Below are 8,653 nucleotides of genomic sequence, written 5' to 3' on the forward strand. Positions count from 1 at the left end.
CGCCTGCCTCTCCCTCTGGGCTGGGAGCGGGCAGAGAGGTGAACCCCGACCCTCCTTCTTTCCCTGGTCTGAAGAGCAGCGGCTTCTAGTAGGTGCAGGTGCTTTACCTGGGCACCCACCTGCTGCTCCAGAGGCCCCCCAGGATGAGAGGACAGGGTGGGGCCCTCCAGGGGTGGGACTGAGAGCAGTCAGATCCCGGCCATCATCCCAGCACCCACGCCACATGGCTGACCCTGCCTAGTCGCTTCCCCACCGGCCACAGCCCAGAGCCACCAGATTCCAGAGGGAATCGTGTGGAGAGAGCATGTTAGCTCCTCTGTCAGACGAGAAAACAGATGCCCAGCACGGTGAGGGTTCAGCCTGCACTGTGCCCGCGGACTTCGCAGACATGGCTTACCTGGAGCTTCTGCACCCTTAGACCACTAAAGTGGGCACCGCTCCCTCCCGACTCAGAAGGGAACCCCAAGCTTGCACAGGGCTCTGCTGAGAGGCCCAGCATGGGCTGAGGGGCCTGGGGGAGGAGGCCGGGGCTCCGCACACCAGCTACTCCTGGCCCATTGCATTTGAGGTCCAATGAGTCAGGTCCAACACCGCAAAGCGCAGCCTGCACCCGGGGTCTGGATGCTAGCTTCCCTGAAGCTGAGAGAGGCCGCGCTCAGTGGGCAGGGGCGGCAGCTGTACTAGGACGTGCTCACATCCATCAGGAAGGACTTGGCCTCGATTGGAGCAGTAAACCCACAGCGCCAGGTGTGCTGCCTCAAAGTGCTCAAGGAGGCAGAATCCAAACCCTCGAGGCCTGATGATGTCCCTCAAATACCTCCTTTAGCTGTCCTCCCTTCTCCATGGCCAAGGACATACCCCCTTTCAATCCCACAGCAGGCTTAGTTCTTCTAACCGCCTCTGGCCTTGCTTCCTTCTGTCCTCCACGCAGCCGATGGAGGTGTCCGCAAAACCACGTCTGACCACGCCTCTTCCTCTCCATATAAAGGTATAGAGGCTCCTCCTTTGGGCTCTCCCTTCTGCCTTCCCGCACCTCCGGGCTAGGCACCGGGGTGATTTTCCGCTCAGTGACTGTACATGTTCCACCCCCTCTGCTTCCAGTGCCGTCTCTCTGCTTCGCCTCATCCTCGTTGCCACCTGGAAACTCTTTCTCAGTGCAGGTGCGTCCCCCTCTGCAAGGCCCATCCTGGCCACAGTGAGTTCCGTGCTCTCCTCCGGGCTCACTTGGTGCCCTGGGCACAGCTGTAGCGTTGCCCAACCACCCGTAGTATCACGATTTGTGTCTCCCTCCCCAGCTTGGCATTGTTCCTGAGGACAGCACACACGACTGGTGTTTCTGTTCACAGGGAACGGCATGGGAGGGGGAGTGTGGGCCGGACTGATCGGAACTGAACTCGCTTGAGGCGGCCCCTCCAGGGCTCTCCGGTCCTCGGGTCCAGTGTTATCACACAGCCCATGTGGGAGGCTCCAATCTCTGGTCTTTAGACCCAGTGGGGAATCTTCAAATATCCTCAAGGAATCCTGGAAGCAGCAGGAAAACCCCCCAATCTCATTGAGAATTGTAATAGTGATGTGATTGAAAGTAATAGCAAGTCCTTTCAAAAGCAAAAATGTCATCAGTAGGTGGCAGAGGGGGCCCAAGGCAGTTCACTGATCAGAGCGTTGAAAGAATAACCATGTTCCTCCATGTCCAGAGCTGCTGGTGGCCCTTCGTCCTGGCTCTGTCCCAGGCTCCATCCCAGGTGGGGCGAGCCGGCTTTGGAAGGGCAGCAAGGGCACACAGGCCTCGGCTCTGAGGTAACACCCTGACCTCCATGCAGCCGGGGGCTCTGGCAGGGTTCCACGGAGGCTCTGGGGCGTGGAGGCTGTGCAGGGGCTCTGACGTGTAGCCGTAAGTCAGGTGCCTTGTCCTTTGTTTTCGGATCAGGATGAGAAGAGCCCTACTGCAGCAGGGCTAATCTCCCTGGGAGAGCAGACCGGGGCTAGGGACCCTCCTCTCTGCACACGGGGCCCGCGTGCCCGCCACAGCCCTGTCCAACTCACGGCCCAGCCACAGGTGGGAATGATCTAACTACCCCCTCCCCAGAGTAGCAGCCACAAGAAAGGAGCCCCCAAGGTCACATTTGAGAAGGACCCTCTGCCTCAGCCACCTGCGGGACTCGCGTTCCTCCTCAAAAGCCTGGGTGGCGTTCTGGGGTAAAATGGTTTGGTGCGCTTCTGTAAAAAGGCAGAGGACTAAATTTAGCAGCCTGTCTGCCACACCTTCCCCAGGGAGTCTCTACCCTTTCAAAAGGACTCGGGAGAAATGTCTCCTAAAGCGGGAGCCTCCACCCCGCCCCCAGGGGCGTGGGACATCAGACTTGTGCCTCCCTGTCTCGGGGAGGAGTGGCCCACTGGCACAGGGTGCAGCAGAGAAAGCAGCCGCTGTGCTCCACTCCTGACCAGGCCCTGCCATGGCTCCCCACTGCCTTCGGTACCAAACTCAAATGACTTAGAAGGACCCTCAAGGGACTCTTTCATCTGACTTGCACGGAGGCATTTATTCAACAAAGAGTGATGGAGCACCAGTGTGTGGCAGCGGAGAGCCGGGCCTGCGAGTGCAGAGATGGAGTCGTGGTCCCTGCTTTCAAGGGGCTCACTGGTCAGTGGGTATGATTGTCAGTGGTATGTGTTTTCCTTAGTGAGGTGAAGGTCTCCAGCTCCGCACTCACCGAAGTGTTACTGCAAAGACATTTTTGTAAACTGGATTGAAGCCCATAATCAGTGGGCTTTAAGGAGGTTATCCTTGTGAACCTGGGTGGGCCTGAGCCAATGAGAGTTGGGACTTCCTCACACGTGGGAGGTCAAGGCCTGAGGTGGGGTAGCTTTCAACATGCGAAGCATGGACACCATCAACTCCGCAGCTGGTGAGGGGTCCCTGGCTATCCCGAATGACAGAGGTAAAAGAAATGACATCAGAAGGAGAAAAGTAACCTCACATGGTCATGATGTGGGTCATGCTCTAACAACCCAAGAGAAATGGAAGCTCTCCTGCCTTTTGGAGCCCCGGGCAGTCTCACGGTCTTTACGGCCCCAACACTCACTGCTCTTGTAGAACCCCCGCCTTGCATCTGACCGACCCCACCACACTCCAGCCCTCTCTCTCTAGGGATGGGGACAGAGGAGAGCTGTCCACCGCTTTCTCCTCCATGGGAGGCCCTTGCCCTTCCTGCCTGCTGTTCCTTCTCTAGTGACAACTGTCTCATTTGCTGATGAGAGCAAGTGACCCGGAGAAAACCCACCTGAGAGGTGAGGGAGAAAGAGCAAAGACCTCCAGGAGACAGGCCCGGTCAGGCGCAGACACACACAGACAGGGTCCTTTCTCCCTTCCCAATGATGTGCTTTCCCAACAGCAACAGAGTTCAGGCAACACGGCCTCTGAACCACAGGCCCCCACGCTTGGCTGCATAGACTCTTCTCATTATCGGGAGCCAGACACAGGACCCTGCATCTCATCACTGTTATTATGGGCTAGCGGGACTCACTGAACGCCGAGACAGGAGAAGAATTGAGAAGGGGAGACTCTGGGGGGCAGGTTCATCCAGACACACCTCCGGTCTATCCATCCCCAGGCACCACCTTTGGCCCAGCTGCCCGCACTCTGCCCGAGGCGGTAGCGATGGAGATGCAGAAGCAGACAGCCTCATTCCTTCAGACCTAACCGACTCATGACTTTAAATTGCAGGGAGGATATTTCGACTGTGTGAGGGAGAACTATTTTCAAGCACCATCAGTCATCCCAAAAGGCCCGTTTTTATAGTGCCTGTGTATCACCAGGCTGACTCCAAACTGTTGTCATCTCTTTAGTGAAGGGGGTCCCTGAAGAACCAGCTGGCCTTCAGCCACCTGCTCTGAGTTACAGGATCTCCTCCACAGCAGAACGCGCCATCATTTCTCTCTATAGCGGGTCCTTTTCACCAAGCCATCCTGGCTCTTCCTACTGCTGGTGCATCACAGCTGGGTATGACTGGTGTGCTCTGTTTCTGTCTCTCTCTTTCTTCTCCCCGAATGGTGGGCGGCCCCACGTCAGAGGCCTGACTCCCTCGCTCCTCTGGCTTTGGCTGATGGCCTCAGCAGTCTCACCTGGCTTTTGTGGGGGACCTATTTCTGGAGGAAGAGCAGCATTAGTCCTTGACTCTTCATCTTTAGAATTCACTCTCTCCACCACTTGGCCAGCTCCCACCACAGTCTCTCTCTCCGACTTTCTTTTTCTGTTATAGTCTCTGTCTTTCCCCTCCGTGTCTGTTGCTGCTCTCTCCATTCCTCTAATGCCTACGCCTCCTTCTGGGCTAAAACCCCTTCTCCCATCCAGGTTGGCTGCTGGCTCCATTCATGTTTTCCTTCTCCCTCCAGGATTTCTGGCCCCCTCAAGACTCACCTTTGCCCCAATAAATTCAATAAAAATAAATTGTAAAACCTTTGCCTCCTGATCATTGGTATTTGACGTGTTGTCCATGGACCACCAGCACGAGCACCCCCTTGGCACTTGTTAGAGATGTGGCATCTCAGGCCCCACCCAGACCCGCTGAGTCAGCATCCTGATGCTGCGGTCCCCAGGTTAATCCGTGTGCACACGGGAGACCGAGCAAGTCCACTCTGAATCAGAGGGCGCATTCCTGACAGCCAACACCGTGGTTGTTTTCACCCCATTGCGTCCATGGTACTGATCGCCATGCCTGGCAAAGAGTAGATGCCCCAGAACTATTAAGTGAATGGGTGGATTTCTGGGCTTTCCTCTCTGACCTCATGTACCATGTCTATGTCCTCTTCTAAGGGGCACTTTGACTTATTTGTCCCCCTGTATGCCCTTCACCCTGTCCGTCTCACTTCCTTTTCCTCCTCCTCCGCCATTGGTAAGGGGGAAAGACTAGCGTGTGGGAGGGGTTTGCTGAGGGTGGAACAGAGAGCCCAGCAGAAGATGCCATCAGGCCCTAGGTTTCGCTCATGGGAGCCACAGAGAGGAGCCCCGCATGGAACACGCTCCTGTGCCCATCTTCACCCATCGACCGGCGCACCTTGGAACAGTGAGAGCCTTGTGAGTTCCTTGAAGGTAATCCTTTTACAGGTGACAAATGCTGGCTCCAAGTGACATGAAATACAAGCTCCAGTTGGCTTCTGCATTCACCCTTTCATTAATTAAAAGCACGTGGGTGAAATACTAATAACGGAGGAGGGGAGAAAAAAGGTGTGGAAAATAACAAGAAATGAGTTGGACCCGCTAGGAGCCTGGGAAAGCCTGGCAGAGTCCTGAGGTGCCTCAGGCGTTCCTGGTGCCTCTCCACTGTCACAGCCCACTCTCTCATGTGAACGACACAGAATCAAACCGAGCTCCTGCCCAGACCACACACGGATCAGAGGACTGTCACCATGTGGATGGAGAGGGAGGCAGGGACAGGAGGTGCACTGGGGGAAGCTCAGCGCCCCAGCCAAGAGGGGGCAGAAGTGTAGAGATCTGGGGGAGGGGAGCAGAAAGAGGTAGAACCCAACAGAACAGACGGCTTTTGCTGCCATGAAATGTTCGTCCTATAAACCTTCAGTATGTGTATATATATATATATTTTTTTTGACCACTCAGACTGTGTCCTCTCCCTCTTTTTCTCCCAAAGGAAGAGAAGAACAATCATCAATGGCAAAAGGCAGTTGCATAAGGAACACCAAGAGCCGGCTTCACGCTCAGAAGAGAACTCCTCCTCGGGGTAGTATGTATATATTTTTTAAAAACCCTTCACCTTGCAGTCACTTAGTAAACAGGTGAGAAACTTCAGCCGGGAGCTTGCTGACTCTTTGTTCAAATGCCCCATAAATGTCAAGGTTAGCAGGTATGATTCAATCTCCTCCCAGGGGCTCATTGGGCACCACGCCTCCTCAAGTGCCCTGTCCAGCAACAGGGCACGTTCTACAAAGACATGCTTATGGGGGCCCAGCCTGCAGACCCCTTCCCAGGTGGGCTCCCTTCCACATGCAGGGGCCAGCAGCGCCTTCCTATTGAGTAGAAACAGGGGGGAACAGCCCTCCCTCCAGTCCAATGGGCACGGCTAATCTTGGCAAAGTCTACAAAGCCTGCTGTCCTGTGGAGAAACTGTAGGTGACAGTCACCCTGGCCAGCCAGGTACGGCAGCTGCGACTGACGGCCCAATGCTGAACCTGGCTACAAGCAGGCCAGCGGGGTTTCTGGGCCAAGCGCCATGCACTGGGTGACAATCTGACTAGAAGGCACAGAACCAAAGATCGAGTGGCTCTCGCCAGCTGAGTCTGTGAATGATGCCTGAGGAAGAGCTGATTCCTTCATTGCCAGGTGGGCTGTAAACAGACCTAGGAGGGCAACGGGCAGGGGCCAGAGGAGGACACGGGAGGCCAAGGGTCACGAGCCCCACCCTGTGGCTGCCATAACCATCTGCTTCACCGACATGGGGCTGCCACAGCCCACACCCCCACTGTTCCTCCATCACACGGGCAATGCTAGGCCAGTCGGCTCATCCTCCAGGAGACCTTGGGACTGAAAGAGATGTAGGTGGTTGACCTGGAGCCCCAGCACAGACAGAGGGACATTAGGAGACAAGTGCCTCAGTCAGCTGTTGAGGGGCTTGAGTCAGGAACATTTACTAGCAAGTGACTTAACCGTATCAACCATCCTCTGTAAAATGGGATAATAATATAGATGTGATGACATTGTTGGGCCATTTGAAACCTGGAGCATAGTAAACAATAAAGAATAACTGGCGCTATTTTTATATATAATTTGAGAGCTTAAACATTTATCATCTCCCATGAAGAACGTATGTGTAATTCTCACGTGAAAAGTAATTAGAACTGAGTGACAGTTCCTTCCTAGCCATTTGACCAGCAGTTCTCAAAGTCCAGTGAGCAGAAAAATCACCCAGAGTGCCTGCTAAAAATCCAAACCACCTCCTCCATGCCCCCCCCCATGACTGCCTGATTCAACACATCCGTGAAGAGACCTCAGCCATGCCGCAGGGCCGTAATCTGTCTGTGGGTCTGTCTGGAGAGGCACCAAGGCCAAGCAAAGATGCCTTGCTCATGCTGTGCCCACTCTTAGCCCAGCTCCTGCAACACAGGAGGCGCTTAAGAATGTTGCTTGGATGTTCAAAGTGCCCATCTCCCTGTGAGCACAGCAGCTGGGGGAATTCTCAGCACAGAACGACAGCTCCGACCTTGACCTTCTGTCTCCTCCAGAGAATGGGTGCTGAGCTCAGTAACGTGACTGAGCCCACCAGCAACTCACTGCCTCCAGTGGCAGGCGTGCGGCACCTAAGATCAGACTGAGGAGGAAATGCTGGTTCGCACACCCCCGGGGGCAGCATTTACCGAGAGAACATAGCGAGTCCTCAGAAGGGAACAAAGGGGTGATTTCCCATAGGCAAGGCAGTCACAAAGGAGGGAAGAAAGGACATAGAAACAGGGGAATGCAGCAGTCAGAATGCCTTTTTCCTCCCACTTCTTCCATCCAGTCCTGCCACTCCCTAACTGTGGGACCAGAGGACACTGGTCAGGTGTCTGTTCTGTGAACAAGAGCCATGTCGTCTTGACCATGAGTCGAGTCATGAAAGGCCGAACCTAGGCCCATCTCCCCAGCCTCGCGCCCTCTTCCTCTGTCTCCACACCCTCGGCCTCAGCCAGGCTGAGCTTTGGGGCTTCCAGGCTTCCGTACCCACGGTCCCTCTGCCGCTGCTTCTCTCCCTGGCCACCGCACTGATGCTTACGCTTTAAAACTCGGCTCAAGCATCCGCTCTGCACTCGTGACAGGACCTGCTGTTCTTTTCTGTGGCTCCTGCCTCATCTGTCCCCCGTGAGAGGCGGAGTAAGAGCTACCTTGCTCATCTATGTGTTCCTGTCTTTTAGCACAACGCCTGGCACCACAGAGATGCTTCGCAAGTGCTCCAACACTTAATTAATTAGAGATAGACCTGATGGGGAATAAGCCCCCGGGGGAGCGGGCTTGGCCAGAGTGAAATGCACCTTTGTCCAGGGTTGGTGACACTCATGTTTTGCCTGCTGGGAAGAGAGGAAGTGACCGAGCAGTTGCACCAGAAGGACTTTAACAACATGAGCCAGGGGAGCCCTGCTCTGTGGCCCTCGTAAGAATGTAAATTGGGATGCCTCTTCCCTGGAAAGGTTTTAGAGCAGAAACTATCTTTTCAGGCAAAAAATCAATGCCAAAACAATAGGGTCAGAAACGAAAAGCTCCCCCCCCCCCCCGGAAACCTCCTGAAAGAGAGGATGTGGGTCACAGGATGCTGGCAGCGGGGGTTAACCCAAGATTTCCTCAACTGTGACTCTCAGTGGCCCTGTTGAACCCCAGGGAAATGCAAGCAGGGAATGGCCTCACAGAGTCAGAAAGACCTTGGACATAACATTGGGGAAATTGCCTGAGATGCTGAATGATATTCTGGTTCCTCTTTAATAGTTTCTGGGATTTCAATTGCCCTAAGAACACTGTAAGCTATTGAGAGAAGTGCCCGTGTCTTTCAATTAATCTGTATCCTCCCATACTCACGCAATCTCGAGCAGGGTGGTCAGCTATGCTGGCTGGGTGAACACTCAATCAGCAGGGCTTGAGTAGATAACCACCCTGCCCTGGTTTGGCTGGTGGACA

The 8,653-nt window shown here is 54.8% G+C and overlaps 1 pseudogene; it reads right to left on the bottom strand.

Annotated features, from left to right (window-relative positions):
• Positions 1-5,605: 5,605 nt before the first annotated feature.
• Positions 5,606-5,808, bottom strand: LOC136327760 (small nucleolar RNA U3; annotated as a pseudogene).
• Between the last annotated feature and the right edge of the window lie 2,845 nt (positions 5,809-8,653).

This window comes from Saccopteryx bilineata, chromosome 2, assembly GCF_036850765.1.
Source record: "Saccopteryx bilineata isolate mSacBil1 chromosome 2, mSacBil1_pri_phased_curated, whole genome shotgun sequence".
NCBI lineage: Eukaryota > Metazoa > Chordata > Mammalia > Chiroptera > Emballonuridae > Saccopteryx > Saccopteryx bilineata.